Source organism: Coturnix japonica, chromosome Z (assembly GCF_001577835.2).
Source record: "Coturnix japonica isolate 7356 chromosome Z, Coturnix japonica 2.1, whole genome shotgun sequence".
NCBI lineage: Eukaryota > Metazoa > Chordata > Aves > Galliformes > Phasianidae > Coturnix > Coturnix japonica.
Window position 1 is genome coordinate 8,489,215 of NC_029547.1, and position 16,353 is coordinate 8,505,567.

The 16,353-nt window shown below is 46.5% G+C and overlaps 1 long non-coding RNA gene across 1 annotated transcript; it reads left to right on the forward strand.

The window, feature by feature from the left end:
• Window positions 1-590: 590 nt before the first annotated feature.
• On the forward strand, window positions 591-14,424 carry LOC116652552. Its single transcript, XR_004305699.1, has 2 exons — window positions 591-788; window positions 14,134-14,424. It is a non-coding gene; the product is annotated as an uncharacterized LOC116652552 (long non-coding RNA).
• Window positions 14,425-16,353: the final 1,929 nt, after the last annotated feature.

Genomic DNA, 16,353 nt, shown 5'->3' on the forward strand with positions numbered 1-16,353 from the left:
TTTCTCCCATCACAAAAGATAGAGAAGCAGCACATGCAGGGGCTGGCTGGGCACAGGAATGGCTTCTGCACAAGGAAGGAGCAAAGCAATATGAGACAAAGTCTATGGTCTTGGCATCACAGGTCATACAGGACCAGGGAGCCCAGAAGCACTGACTCCTTGGGTAGTGGATTTACAGCACTGTCAACCCATGTTGACTAGCAGGAAGTTTGAGACCAACCAGCAAAGTATCTGTTTGTAAACTGCAGCAGGGAATGGGGGAACTCCTTCAGCTGAGCGTGTAATTTGTGCCTGTACAAGAAGATATCAGACAAGTTGCTGGGCTCCTGGCACCACGGGTTCCTGCTCTCCCCTTTAGCAGGTGCCTTACCTTGCACCTGGGGTCTCTAGGGATGACCTGAAGGTGGGATCAGTGCACTCCCAACCTGCAGGTTTTATCCTGATTCACCTTGCTCCTATGAACACCAGATAAGCCGAACCATCAGATAGGAAGACATTTATTTGTCAAGGCTCAAGGAAACAAGACTGTGTGTGTGTGTGTGTGTAGGGGGGGAGGGGAGGGACAGAACATAAAATGCAACTCAGACAGCCTTTCCTGCTCACATTCCTGTAGGTTATCCTACAGGATAAAAAGGAAGAAGAGTCCTGGTCATTTTAATGAACAAAATGGAAGAAGAGGAAGAAGTCTGGTTATCTAGGAAGGACAGAATCAATCTATCCCTTTTCCGGCCAAGCCCTATGCAGTTCTCAGCTTACACCTGGGCATACTCCTTCTGTTCACTTGTCAGGTAGGTTGCCTTGTATTTGTTGTTTCTATTCTGCACAGCTGGAGTCACTCTGAGGCCATCAGCCTTGCTGCCCTGCCTTAGGTTTCACTGTCCTCCCTCTTCATTACTCTTCCAGGCTGCACGTATACTATCACAGAAGCTGTAATTGCACACGTCTCCTTTCCACCTCCTGTGCCTTGTCAGCTTTTTGTAGAGACGAAGATAACTGGCAGTCACAGACACTGGAGGACAAAAGGTGAATTTGTGGGCAAGCCACATTGGATGCGTAGTCAGGGAGTGCAGTGGGTTGTGGATCGTGGCCTCATCCAACAAGCCTGGCATGCAAGTTGGAAAAGCAGAGCAGTGTCTTCCTTCACCAGGTTTACACCAATGTGCCCTTTGTTGAAATGGGGCCTCTTGAAATATACAGCACCAAGCTTCTGCTCATCTTGGCATGCATTGAGTTCAAGGCACAAAACTCCAACTCTCCAGGGAGCTTTTTTCATCCTTGGTAGCACAAGACAGGGTGTGCTCAAGTGGATGTGCCTTAGGAAATGCTGTCCAGTCTTGGTTTAGCCACAATCCTCTGGGGAGGGATGATCTCTAAATGCCTGTGAAAGGATTTATTCTAAGGAAAAAAATATAATTCCTAAGAAAATTAGCTCGGATAAGGAAAGACTTGGATGCCCAGAAGAACTCTGTGACTCTGTTCCTTATTAAAATTGGAGCAGCAGTCCTTTCTCACAGGACATACAAGTGAATTTCTGAGATCTTGTGCAGTCTGACTTTTAATCTAACAGCAGCGGGCATCACTTCGTCAGCGCTGTTATGCCCCTTCATGACTTATGGGCTTGATGGATGACTTCTGCATGAAACCTACCTGTCTGTGTGAGTCCCATACACAGTATTTATTCTATTACTGACATTTGAGAAAATGAGCTCTCCAAAAATGGGAACCACCATCATAATGATAATGACCTGGTGACCTTCTTATTGTGTATGCTATTAAAACAAAACTACCTGAAGAGGTGCTCCAAGGAGGTACATTACCACCCAAGCCCTCTACTGCTGCAGTGCACGGCTTATCTCCAGCAAGTAACCAACATGCAGTGCTTAGGGGTAGGATGGTGAGGAAGACTTTGAGGTGAGAGTGATAATTAGTTTGTTGACATCCCCTGATTTTCTAGGATAATGCTTCCTGATTTCAGAGTAACCCCAGCATGCCCTTGTTACGGGGCTCTGGACCCAATGTGGCCAGTCCCTGGAGTGGTCTACTGCTCTGTCACTGGGTGGTAGGAAGAAGAGGAATTGTTTCCCCTGGCAGCTCCTGAACCAGGACTGTACCTGTGGTGCAGCTGCTGCTTTGGAATGATGAATTCCAACAACTCTAGCGGGGATTGTTTAAAAATATGTACTTATGTGTCTTAACAAACAGTTAAGATATTTACATGTCTATTGCTAACTGCTGGATAAAGCTAAAAAGAAACTGGAGTAAGGAGAAACTGAATTTGGTTTTAATTTTAAGGATTCACTCCCAAATCTGAGCTTCAAAATAGCAAAACTTTTGGGAACTATTAAGTCTGGCTTTGGGCAAGGTCTACATACAACTTGGCCCCTGTGTCAGAGTGTTTCAGGCAGGCAAGCATCCCAGAACATGCTGTCAAACAGCATGTATGGTCCCAGCAGGACAAAAATGTGGAGACTCACAGCTGGTGAGCACTTCCAAGAGCACTGAGCTGCAGCATGATCTCTCTCAAGCAGTGAGTAAGTCAATCTCTTTAATTACAGAAAGCAGAACAAGATTGTACCTATAGTTTTGTGCAAATCAGAGCTAGCATGGCTTGCCTGCTCACCGAGTCCTGTCCTACTTGTGGAAAAGCAGCTCTGTGACTTCCCTCGTGACTTGACTGAGCTGTGTGCGGAGAACAGGAGTGTGCCTCCTCCTCTGTTCTTCTCTGAGTTTATTACATAGGCTCAGTGCGTTTCTTTGATTTTTTTCCATTAAAATATATTTATTTGTTTCTAAGTAAGGCTGCCCTTTCGGTAGCATTTATTCTCTCATTTATTTATAGACAGCAATTCAATCCCTCCACAAACCATGTTTTGAAAGGTTAAGCAGAAGTCCACACCAGCTTAGCTTATCAGAAAACAAATGTCTCTGCTACTCCTGATCACATTAACCCTCTGCACCTCATGTTTTAATCAAACTTTCCTGTACATACACACACTAAATTATATGTTTACTTCATAAAGATGATACTTCTCCAGCTACATGTGAAACCACTCATTGTGAACACATGATCAAGTGCTTTGCCTGCTTGTTAATTCTTGTATACCATGAGTTCTCATTAGCAGCTCATCAGCACTCATAAGCATGAGGTTTTGTGCTCCTTCAGCTTTCACAACCCTTCTGTGGTGGCCTGATTTTCAGCTGCAGTGGCAGGACTTCCTACCTTCATCCTTTCACTTTGTAAAAATCCCTCCTGATATTTTTCAAGAAGGTAGGTCCCAAAGCCAACCTTTGAGGAATTTCAGTCTCATCTTTTTATGGAGCTTCATTTTGAGTGGGGTGGCCTGTAATTAAATTTGCTTTCTGTTGGGTCCCCTGCTTCTATTACTGCATCTAGCAACATGGAGGGAAACATCGTTCATTTCTGGAGTCACAGCTAAAGCTTATTTTTTTAATCTTCACATGTTAACCATCTCCCCTGTGCTGTTCCATCAGACTCTTAAAACTACTAAAGATCCTTCTGTATAGTAGTAGAGTTTCCTCTTTAGTGTCTTGACTGGTGGCAGTTCTCAAGTTTTCCACACACGTACTCACCACCAAGCTGCAAACTCCTTTCTCAGCTTTTACTGCTGCTGGCAAATTCTTTGTTCATTCTCAGTGCCACTCGCTGTAGTTACACAACCACTGAGGGATGGAGTCACCCTCTAAAAACTTTGCATGTTATTTGGGATACAAGTATCAAACATTTCCTGTACTAAATGAACAACAACAAAAAAAAATCCATGCCACTCTAACTGTTGTCCTTGGAATTAGGAATCTTCAATCTTTTTATCACTTGATGTAAGGTAATTTTCAGTAGCCACCTATTATGTGGTATTTTCCCATTACGTCCCATCTAAGAAAATTTGTCAGTCCGCTATGGGTGGTGCCTTGGGTGTTTAAGTTGAGCAAATAGTGCCTGCTGCAAGTAGGTGCTGTCAGAAGCTACCAGCAACTTCTGTAGTGTGTAGCCACGGGAAACTATGACGTTACTCTCACTTCTGCTGCCTCAGTGTGAAATGGCATAAGGGAAAAAGAAACTATGTCTCAATTAATAAGAAATGAGCATAGTTGGGGATCTTGCCTCTATTTTACAGAAAGTTGTGAAATACTTCCTTCTGAACATTTACCATAGCAAAGCAAACCAAACGTGATTCATTTCTTTGGAGATGTGTGGTGATTGGTGGTGATCAGGGTACTTTGTCCTACGTGATGAATTACTCCTCCTAAAGACCTCCTCCAAAAAGAGAGACTCACTAATGAAAACTCCCTGAGGACCACGCATCCAGGAGCCAGACATCTAAAGGAAGGGAAATGTGGCATTGCAAGTTAAAAACACCAACTCTAAATTCATGCAGCAGTGTCTTTTTTTTTTATGTAAACCAGCTTAAACAAAATCGAAAGCATCTGGGATGAGGGGCAGGATGCCCCTGTGGCAGAACAATTGGAGGAGTCTGTGGCTGTGGACTCGCAGCTGCAAGGAGCAATAGTCTCTGGAGTATTCTGTCTGGCTGTGCATCACTGCACGCAGTCACCCTGCTACAATGCTCAGCAGCCTGTGTGACTAAGTTGCTTGTGGGATGAGGAAACTTCAAATGACAGAGCTCCAAAAACTCAGAGGCATAAGGTTTCCCATAGGAATCTCCTCTCAAGCGCAGTCTCCCTCAGTGCTGGAATGTCAGAATTTGGATCCGTTTTTCTGTAACCAAGGCATTGGTTCCATCCACCTTGCTGTCAGTTCACCCCCAGTATTTTCCCATATCCTAACCAGGGATGTCTCAGCAGCCACCTTAAAAATTTCATCACCTGAAGCCCTTTAAATTTCTCTCTAGAGGGCACTTTCTCTGCCTTACAGCAGCCAGTAATTTTTTCCTGTGCGCTCTCCAATTTTCCACCAAAGTTTCTTCTAAATGTGTATACCAGAAGCAGATCTTTATGTCAGCCTCAGCATCATGAGAACTGCACACAAAAGAAATGTCTCTGCCCTGTTGCAGTCATTGGTGCAGGATTCTCAGCTCGAGAACTATCAGCTCATACTCACACATCATCCCGGTAGGAACTGTTACCATTCCTCTCTGAGCATCCAAAAACATTTTTCAGCACACAGATTTTCAAGAAAAACTCCCTCGATTCTCTCAGCCTGCTCCATGCCACATGCATGGCTTTCCTGAGTCACACTTTCAAAGAGGTCACTCAGGTCTTTTGGTTCACCACAACTTTGCAAGGTTTTGAGAACCAGAGGTCCTGTGTACTAAGCTCCAAAAGGGAGACTGCCCTCAGCCAGTACCATTCTCTGCAGAACAGCCAGCAGCAGCTCCCAGCGGTCAGCCCAGCAGTGCCTTTCCTATGGGGAGGTACATGCTCAGCCCCCCCATCATCCAAAGTCTGTCTGAACCAAGCAGAGGTGCTGCTTAGGTGGAAACCCATAGACAGAAAATAGGAAGCTTCTCTAGCACGTAGCAAGATGCTGTAGGGGAAGGGGAGATCCAGCACTGCTTCATCTCTGTTCTTAATCATCACTTTCAGAGATAAGATGGCAAAACTTAAGCTGGGGAAAAGGAAGTTAATCTCACAAATGATGAGTGTAGAGTTGTGACACGGGAAGAGACCAGGAGCACATCCAGCAAGCAGTACAGAAGTCATGAGGCTGTGCCATGTGCTGAACAGGCTGCCCTGAGGCAGCTTGAGCACAGCCCAGTGCTTGCCTTGGGGTGCTTGGCACCAGCCAGCTGCCCATTGCCTACCCTGCAAATAGTGCCAGCTGCAGATATGCAGCCATTGGACAAACACATTTCGCTGCAGGGTCAGATGCAGAGAGATGTGGTGCTTCAAATTAACAAGCTCTTATTCACTGCCACCCAGCTCGGTTGTCTGAGTCAGGTTTATAAAAAGCTAGTAGGTCTCAATTCCCATCAGCACGTGCTGGCCTTGATCTTTTGCAGATCAAGGAACGTCAGGCCCTCCTGCATGCCATGACAAGCAGTGGGAAAGCAGACAGGTTGTGATATCAGGAGGGATTTGCAGTCAAAGATCCCCCGGCAAGACTTGCTGCAACATGGCTTTAGCTGGGTGAAGCCCTTTCCCATGATGGCTGTGTGGCTGTGCAAAGAGAAAACATCTGCACATCACACCAGCTGAGCAGCTCTGCCCAGCACAGTGGGCTGGTTGGGGCAAAGTGCATCCCCTTATACAGCAGGATGAAACTTTTCTCATTTTGCTAGATTTGAGGGAGAATGCAGCATCTGATGTATGGACTCAGATGTGAACAATCCGAATCGTTCATTACAAGTTATCACATTACTTACTTGCCTTCACAAGTTTCCTTTTTCTATCTTTCCCATTCACCTCTACATCTTTCCTGTCCACCTTTACATGTCAACAAAGCATCCCACAAACACTCTTCAACTGTTCAAGCTTATCCAATCTGAGCCATGAGCCGTTCTTTCTTTTCCTAGAGGTGTCCTTGATTCTCATGCTATTTATCTTGCTCCACAGATGCTGCTCTGTACAGTCCTTCCTGTATTCTCATAGGAGAAGAGGAAGTGAGCCTGCTTATCACAGCCATGCAGCATTACCTGTCGGCCATCCTTCCCATTGAGGGCACTGTGGGTCTGCCATGTATGACACCTGCAGTCGGTGTCCATGCATAGATCAGCTGGAAACAGATTGTCGAGGAGAAGGGCTGGGAAGGAGCTCCAAGAGGCAGCAGATCCTGGGATCAGGCTGTCTTGATGAGTGGCTCTGGGATACTACTGAGCAACAGTGCTGCAGGGAGAGCCCTCAATGGAAACAAATTTCTTATAGCACAAGGAATATAACAACAACAACAACAACAAAAAGTCTCTTGGGCCAAAAGTAGCCTGTTCTGAAGACACTGTTCCCTTACTTCCCAACTCTTCAAACCATTAGACACTTCATAAAGACTTGGCTAAGGCTCTACAACAGACTTGTTCCACAACAGAAGGATTCCAAACATTTCCATCTTCTCTGTTTTCTATCTGCTGCTAATTATCGGCACATGGCAGTGCTTCACCTCTCACTCAAAGCAGTGCAGCTCTCTTAGGCTTTGGACGTGGGGGTCCTGTCCAAACCAGTCCCCAGCCTGAAGGCTGATGTCTGCTGGGAGCACAGCAGGGTTCCTTGTGCCTCCAGGGTGAACCCCTTGTACCCCTTGACATGCAAGCAGGTCTGTGTGGCCAGACCATATTTGTATCTGTTGCATGACACTGGGGTGCTGTTTTAATTTAAAATGGATTAGGCTTTGTTTTCTTTCTAGCTCAATAACATTGCACACATTGTTGGGCGATAAAACCCACAGATAACCATGCCAGCAGGCTGTTGGGGTGGACGTGATCAGCAGCACAGCGTGAGCTGAAATGGCAAAGAATAGGGGGAAAAACTGCATAGAAACATGCTGCTGGTAACACAGACTGCACAGTATGTGCTGCAGCTCCTGGAGACACTCTTGCACAACCTCAAAGGGGCATCTTCCTAAAAGAGAAGGGTGGAGGAGACAGAATGGGTGAGCAGCTCAAGCACAGCTTGGTGTTTGGTGTGGGATGCAGGACGTGAGGTGCAGGGCAGCAGGGAAGCAGATGAGCTTCTCTCAGTCATGAAATGCTGACGGTGATGATGACTCCCAGGAGAGGAGCTCCTCCCTAAGCAGTGAGGATGTCTCAATTCACCAACGTTGTACACTGCTGTTTTTCCCAAGCTGGTTCTGCCCCTCCCTGCTCTCCTCTGGCTTTCTGTGAGCTTAAGATTTGCTCCATGTCATACAAGGCAAGTACTGCCCTACCAACAGGCTCTGGCAAAATATTTATTTTTTTCCCCAGGTTTCTTAGCAGAGCTTCATTATCATATACACTAGGTTCCTTCACTACCCTAATCCATGCCTTCTGGCTGGCAGCAAACATGACCCTGAATGGATGGTACTGGGCAGCACTGACCATGAGCTGCAGGAAACACTCCCTGAGCACAAGGTCTTATGTTGTCCCAGAGTTTGATTTGGAACTCCCCAGTAAAAGCACGGGGTCTCTGCAGAGCTGAGTATGTGGACACCTACCTACACCCCACTATTGTGCTAGAGCAGAGCTAGAGCTAGACCAGCATGGCTCTCTCCTGCAGACTCAAAGAGCTCCCTAACAAATACTCCAACAACCACACTTGCACACTGAGCCATCACTACCAACCAGGCTGGCCCCTGTGGCCCTGCCTAGATCTTCATTCACATTGACTCCCTCCACAAGTGATGTCTGAGGAAGCTGATGCTGCCAGCAGAATGCACCAGGAGAGCTGTTAGGAAGGTCAGATAGCAGCTGGGGACCTGACCCCATACAGCTCTCTGTACACTATTTACCCAGAACTTTCTTACCTGAAACCCTTTATAACCTCTCATGACTTTTTTTTTAACGAGTTTTGCTGCTGTCATGCTCCAGACCAGGCATCGCTTACTTTGAAAGCTAACAGAAGGCACCAGGATCCCCTGGGATTCTTTGTCAGTGCATCTCTATGTGGACAAAGATGACAGCAGCTCACACAAGGTATGGTTTGATGCTCAGGTTGTGCAGCAGTACACCATGGTAAGCATTCAGAGCTGCTGCCCTGGGCAGGAACATGGAGGGAACCAGAGGCAGAAAGAGAAACAGCACAGCCCTGCATAACATCAGCATCCATCTGCCCTGATCTGCCAGGCAAACAGCAAAGCCCCAAAACAGGACTACAGATCTGTGCAGGTTTTGTAGCAACATGTTCAATGGGAAGAGAGGTGTATGGATGATAGGAACACAGCTGTCCCAGAGAGCAGGAGTAAGGCAGATGCTCTGCACTGCTCTCATAGGAGAAAAAGACAGCTCATAGTCACTAAGGCAAGACACTGGTGATCCACATCACCTGATATGGGATGCAGCACCACTGGGGGCTGGTTGGTGCTGCATAGAGAAAGACAGCAGGAACAGGAGTATCCCACACCTACACTACAGCTTCTGTGAACACCCTGGGCTCTGTGATTTGGTGTTAAACTCCTGCAAAACTTTCATTAACATGATAATTTTAAAGGTTGCAAGCAAACCTACCCACAAACCTTTGAGACCTGCAAGTCTGCAGCAATTGCTTGCCCCAGAGGGCCCTGCCAGTGGCCCAAGAAGCAGTCATAGACAGTCTGAGAAGCCAGAAAACTCAGCTGCTGTGAGCCATCAGGCAGCAACAGAGCTGACAAGCATGGCTCAGCCTCAAGGACAGGCTGGCCTTGCTCGATGTGGCAAGGATTGCCTGCAAGCTGTCCCCTCGGCCTTATGAGGGCTGGCCAAAGGATCCCGTATTCTCTTTTGGGCTTCTGGCACCATGTCCATCAGCAGGCAGAGGGGAGCGGAGGGCAGCTCTGAGCTCTGCTCTGTGTGACAGTGATGGGGCCCGAGGGAACGGCATGGAGCTGTGCCTGGGGAGGGCAGGGGGTTCGGGAAAGGCTCAGGGGGTGGGTGGTGGCCATAGAACAGGCTGCCCAGAGCAGCAGGTGCAGCCCTGAGCTGCCGGAGCTCACAGAGCATTTGGACCAAACTCTCAGTCATACAATTTTGGGGAGGTTCTGTTTGGAGCCAAGAGCTGGACTTGGTGATTCTTGTGGGTCCCTTCCAACTCAGGATATTCTATGATTCTGTGAACTGATATCTTCCTTCCTGGTGGCAGTATGAAGCTTTTTGTTACACAGAAACTCTTCTCTGTTAGGTGTAATTACAGCAGGAATGCAGAGAACGTGGATTTGCCTACATTAGGTGCTGGTAATTCTTTCCTCCCACAGTCAGTCTTCCAGTACTTCATGTGTCTGGCATGTCAGATCCCATTTTCTTAGATCCCATTTTATTTGCAACAACAAATTAAGTGTTATTAAAGCAGGCAATCACAGATCTTCACTTATCCAGCTCTTCCCTATGGAGAATTACTCAGTGCAATATCCAGCCACCCTGTTTGACGTACATATGCATCCAGCATTCAAGAGAAAGTGGGGCCCTCTGCATTTTGATCCAACCTAGCCCTTCCATTGCATCTGACAAGCCACCATCTCACTCTCAGTGCAGCAGAACCATGAGAGAAAAACGGGATCAAAGGAGCAGTGACAAGCCCTTGGAACTCGTCAGACAAATGTGTTTTTAGCAGAATCCTGAGTGAGCCGATGAAGGGCAGCATTAGTGCCGTCATGTGAAGCACATGATTTTGGAATTCACTAAGCCTTTGATGCAGTGTTAGCACTGCCGTCTCCATCTCAACCATTAACCATCTGACTGAGAAACAGCCAAATTCTCCCCATCCTGGGATCACAGAAATGGAAGGAGTTCGCCACATGTTGCAGGAGACATATGCTAGACAGGCTGATTGCACCAGCCTTGATGCTTCTGTAGACTTCCTTTCTTCATACTCTAAGTTAGGTTGGAAAAGAAAGGAAAAATATAGTTATGGAAAAGTGGAACTTGAGTTGGAAGTCCTGCACTTTGAACAAAAGCACCTCGATTTGGATAAAACCAGGAAAGAATTGCAATTGAAGGCCATTGGAAATTGTCACCAAATCTTGCTGGCCATGGCAAAGGCACAGAGTCTGATTTTGCAGCACTATCTCAAATACAAAGTCCCCTCTGAAACTCCAGCTCTCCCTTGTTTGAGGATGGTTTGCAAATTAACTGCACACTGCAGATGTGAAGATTCAGAGGTGGCCCCATCCACAGACAAGGCTAAGTAAACATCCTTATATTCTGTGTTCTAGGCTAGAAAAAACCCAGCTGCTTATTTACAAGAGCCCAAACTAAGAATCCACTGAGCAAGCCTACAAGCTGAAGCAATTCTATCTTAAATCCCCACCCACAGGTGCACCAAAATGCCCGTCCAGCTCTGTGCAAACATTCTGCCCCTTACTCCTGGCTGATGTGAGCAGTGTGTCAGAGCCAGAGCAGCACTCACACTGACACCTGCCCTGTGCAACTTCAGCATTATGGAGCACATCTCCCTGGTTTTCCCCCTTCTCCTCTCCTTTTTCCTTGCAGCAAGTTGTGCTGCTGGGTGAGTCTGACCAGCCCTTGCTGTATGGCTGCTGTCATTCCAGCTTGAACAGTATTTGGATGAGACTGACTTTGGCAGATAGTCAGCAGCTGAGATGATGCCTGCCACAGCAAGCATAGCAGGTACTGTTGATGGCAGACATCTCTGTGACACAAAAGCATGAGGAGAAGCCTATTGAAATGCTTTACCAGGTCCTATTGTGCTGTGAAGTGCTCTTTCTTCATAATTTGCCAGTTTTTTTTGTTTGTTTGTTTGCTTTACATGAAGACAAGTACAGCTTTGGGAACAAAATCCATGTTGCATGAGGTTCCCCAGGCTGTTAACCATTAGAATCTGTTGTACTCAGTGCTCACTCTGCACAAGGCAAGCTTGACACACAAACCAAAACATCAGCTGAGAACCCTCCAGCCCAGCCTGATAAGCCTGAGAAACACAACATTTCCTCCAGGGACTGGATAGGCTGCAAAGGGCTTATCCACAGATCTGTAGGCAGCAACATCCCAAAATGCAGTGACAGCAGGATCAGTAAATGCCCAGAGCTTCACTCAGGTGTGAAAGTAGGGGCAGAATGGGCTGAGGACTTTATGGATGGGACTCTGAGCAGCCTGATCTAGCTGTAGATGTCTCTGCTCTTTGCAGAAGAGTAGGACTAGATGCATATATATGTCAAGAGTAGGACTAGATGGCCTTTAAGGCTCCCTTTCAACTCAAATGATTCTATGGCTCCATGGTAATTTTTATTGTCCAGTGCAGGGCTACTGCAAAAAGATTTAATCCTGTTCCTTTTTGAATGCTTCACCTCCCACCTTCCTCTGAATATAAATTCAAGGTGAGACTACTGAACTTTTATATGGTATGTAGCCTGCCATGTAAAGCTGCCTTGAGGAGTCTGGAAGGTGTCAGGACTGGATTTCCTTCTGGGTTTCCAGTGAGCTCCAGGTTACTTCTAAAGAATCAAATTAGCATGCAAAAGGATAAATGAGACATATTTTGAGAAACAGTGTGCCCTTTGTTGTACCTTGAAACTTCCTGCAGTTCTATGAAGGAAACTAACCACAACAAAAATGGAAAGCCATAACAGAGCCCATTAGAATGACAAGTGACTGAAGATAAAAAACTGAAAAAAAGGGGCTCACTCAAAACCAACAGAAAATGAATTCACACTGGAAGCTTAGCAGAGAGTCAGTAGATAATAGGGTCATGAGAGTCATTCAGTGAAGATAGTGGCACAGCAGGAAAACACAGCGAGTTACCCACACTATCAAGCAGTTAAGGGAAGCTCCCATCCTGAAACCAGTTTCTACAGCACAACTTGCTTCAAGCGAAAGTGTAGTCAGATATGTTTCAAAACAAATTAATAATATAAACATTAGGTGACATAGAAGGCATTTGTCCAAGACCTTGGAGGAACCCAAACACAGATCTCTCAGCAGCTTTGGGGATGCAACCTATTGCTTAACTCAACCTGAAACCAGAGGAATGACAGGAGGCAAATGAGATGCCTGGGTTGGGCTTTTGTTTTTTGCTCAAAGGGGTTTGGGTAAGTCTGTGGATCTGCAGCTTCTGGGAATTGGGAACAGCACTCCTGGGCATGCAGGAAAATTGAACTAAGGGGGAGGAAACAAACTTGCACTGGAGACAAAGTCATAACAGTCGTTGAAGGAGTTAGGAGACCATTTCCATGGATGTGGCTGGGCAGATGTCTGATCCAGATATACTATCCCTGGATGCCTAAAATATTTTTAGCAAAGTCTTCCACCAAATGCCTTTAATCCTTTTTCTCTATAGCATGGTCATTCTCATGGTTAATAACAGGGCAGGAGATACTGAATGGATAGACTTGCCGCACCAGGATCTGTATCTGGGCTTGTGCTTCCTATTTGCTTCGTAAATGGTCAGGGGAAGGGTGTGTGCAGTGACGGGACGAGGCTTGCTGGTCAAAGTGAGGTACTAATCTGAACCGTCAAATGGCACAGTCAGTCCTGGTAGACATAAAGTAATTTACATGGAGAAGTTCTAAGTACATGAGGAGAGAGTTCAGACAAATTACCTCACTCAGGGAGGTGTCCTGGGGACTGGCTCCGTGTTTCCTGACTTTTTTATCAGGGAAGAAGCAGTAGAATTAAGAAAGGCCCCCAGCTGCCCCCCCCACTCCTTGCCCTCCAGAGCCTCAGCGCCGTGACTGCACTCCTTTGGGTGCTGTGTGACAGCTTTGTGTCCATATTTGTGGCACCCAGCCTGCACCTGCTGCTGGAGGTGAGGCTGCTCAGCACAGAGGGGACAACCCCTTCCTCACCTGGTGGCAGTGCTGGACCTGAGGCACCCAGGGTATGGTCAGCCCTCCGAGCTGCCAGGGCACACTGCTGACTCGTGTCCAGCTTCCTAGGAACCAGAACTCACAGATCCCTTCCTGTGGTGCTGCTCGCAGTTGGCCTCCCTTGGTCAGCCTAGGTGAATAACCTTGTCGTAAGAAGAAATCAATTTAATTAAACAGGACTTTCCCCTTGTGAACCCACGCTGGCTGTGACCAATGTCAGTGCTATTTCGAGGTGTTTTCAGTAACTCCCATAATAATCTTTTCCATAGGTCTCACTGAAGTGAGACTGACGGGCTTGTCATTATCACGTCCTCTTTCTTGCCCATCTTAAGAACTGGGACAGTGTTTCCAGCTTCCATCAAACAGGTTCTCTCAGTGGAGAGTTGCAAAATAATTGAGAGGGTTCTTGTGATGACATCAGCCAGATCTTTTGAGTTGCTAGCTGCGAATCCCATAGGACACCAGGGGTTGAGATGCATCCATCTGGAGCATCAAATCATACAAGTTGGGGGTTGTTTGGGAACTGGTTGTTACTGCAGCCCTGGTCCTCCAGCTCCAGGGGTCCCAGAGCCGATAATTGATGTTGAAGACAGGAACAAAGAATGCACTAAAGGTCTCTGCTTTGTCTGCATCCCTGTTTGTAAGGTGACCATCCTTGTCAAGTAACAGACTAATGTTATCTCTCTATATGTGTGCTGCTAACATATTTAACAAAGACCTTTCTGTTGTCCCAGTTTGGCATTCTTCAACTCTAATGGAGCTTTGGTTGCATGTGGGAATACGAGGAGGACTGTACAGAGCAGCAGCTGTGGAGCAAGACAAACAGCCTGAGAACCAAGGACACCTCTAGAAGGAGAAAGAACGGCTCACAGCTCGGACTGGATAAAAAGTGTGTGTGGAATACTCTCTTGACATGTAAAGGTGGGCAGGAAAGTTGTAGGGGTGAATGGTAAAGCTAGGAAAAGGAAACTTGTGAAGGTATGTAAGTGATGTGAGAACTTGTAATAAATGGTTTGGATTGTTCACATCTGAGTCCATGCATCAGATGCTGCAGTTACATGTATCCTAAACTCTCTAATCACAAGCAACAGACCTAGGAAAGCACCTTTTCTTGTCTGCTGCCCTACTACTGGCACCAAGATGTTATCATCAATGTATTTTAGGGATCTCCTGGGCCTGTTTGTACCAAATGTGTGGTGTTCCCAGTTAATGTCTGGCAAGCTGAAGTTTCTCATACACTGATAAGTACACCACTCATAAGGTGGTTGATCTAGAGATTCCTCTTAGTTCCTTAAAGAACAGCAGGCCTGGTGTTGTTCAGACCAACCCATAATCAAGAAACCTCAAAATTCTGCCAGCAACACCAGCCTTGGAGCCATATAATGACATCACAGGTTAAAACCCAAACAGGTCTAAGTACTTCACTATGTATCATAAATCTGAGGAATTAATTGCCTAGGGTTGCTATGGAGGCAGATAGCCTAGAATTGATCAAAAGCAATCAGATATTTTCATGGTTTGATCCCTATACACCAGATGGTGGTTTGCAGGATCTTATGATGCACCAGGATGAGCTAGCTGAGAAGCAAAGCTCTGGCGAGGTAGTCTGACCTAAATATTGCTGCAAAGCAGTGACATACCTTGCAAGCACTTGGTCTGCATGTTGGTGTTAAATAGAAGATGGGAAAGACTGTATCTCAGATGTGCTGTTACAACACTCCACAGTCACTTGACGTAATCCAGCATGATGCTAAGGACCATGCAGAGAGACTGGGCTGAGGGCCAAATGGGACCTTAAAACATATCTGAGGAAGGAAACATATCAACATACACCATGACGTTTTCCAGGAAGAAAGTAAGCAACACCAGACTTGCCAGTCTTGTGAAAACAGATTATGAGCCGTACTACTCTTCTACGAAACCAGTAGGGAAGTTCTCTAAAGGCTGCACTGAGGCACACACACAGTACCAAGCCTCAGCCAGGGACCCTCTAGTTCCTCCAGCTGTGGGATCTCTGCAATGGTGTTCTCCATACCACCATACAGGGAGACTGCTGTCGGAAACTGCCTCCAGCTGTGGATCTGACAAGAACAGAGGAGGGGCTGGAGAAGAGTATTGAGAAGGTTGTATGGGTTGGAAAGAACAGGCTCTGACATGAAAGAAAACAAAACGTGCATAGATTACTACAAAGAAGGGTGAACAGAAACTTTGCTGCAATACGTAAGCAAACACCTGTTTAATCACCAGGTATTTAACACAACTATTATACGGAACAGTGAAAAAATAAAAATGCAGCAGGCACTTTGTCTTCTCTTTTAAAGCAAGTACAGCCTTCTGTTTACCAGGTGGTGCTGTCATGCATTCTCCAGTTCTGCCATCACTTTTGCAATGCTGCATCCCAACAAGGGGCCACATATTATCCAAGCTACTGGCTCAGACCACTCAAGCACTTTTTCCAGCTCAGATGATGCTCAACTTCATGGTCATTTAAGGTAGGCAAGGACCTTGCCTTACATCAGGATCAGGTCTTGATGCTGCACAAAGTACCAGCTCTTGCCCAGGCAAACATCTGAATTTATCTGAGGACATCATCATCTTTCTATTCACCTTCTCTTTTATGTTCAGGTGATTAAATTCCTCCTCTGCCTCCAAGCCTTCAGGTTCCTCCAGCACTCCCTGTTCTCATTCCCAGGGATGGCAGACCTTTCTCAATGCTCCCCCTACCTTCCCCGGGTGCAGTCCCTGCTCTGCTCCCCCCATTTGGGCATCTGTTCTCAGCCTTCCTCTCTGAGCTCAGCTCCAGTTCCCTGGGGCATGAAATGAAGTGTTTGGATGATCTGGGGGGCTGCCCCCATTTGCACAGCCTGGCACAGCCTGATATTTACCTTTTTATGTGAGTACATCCTGTGCAGCTCATCACGTCAGCTGAACTATAACATGATATGACATGAATG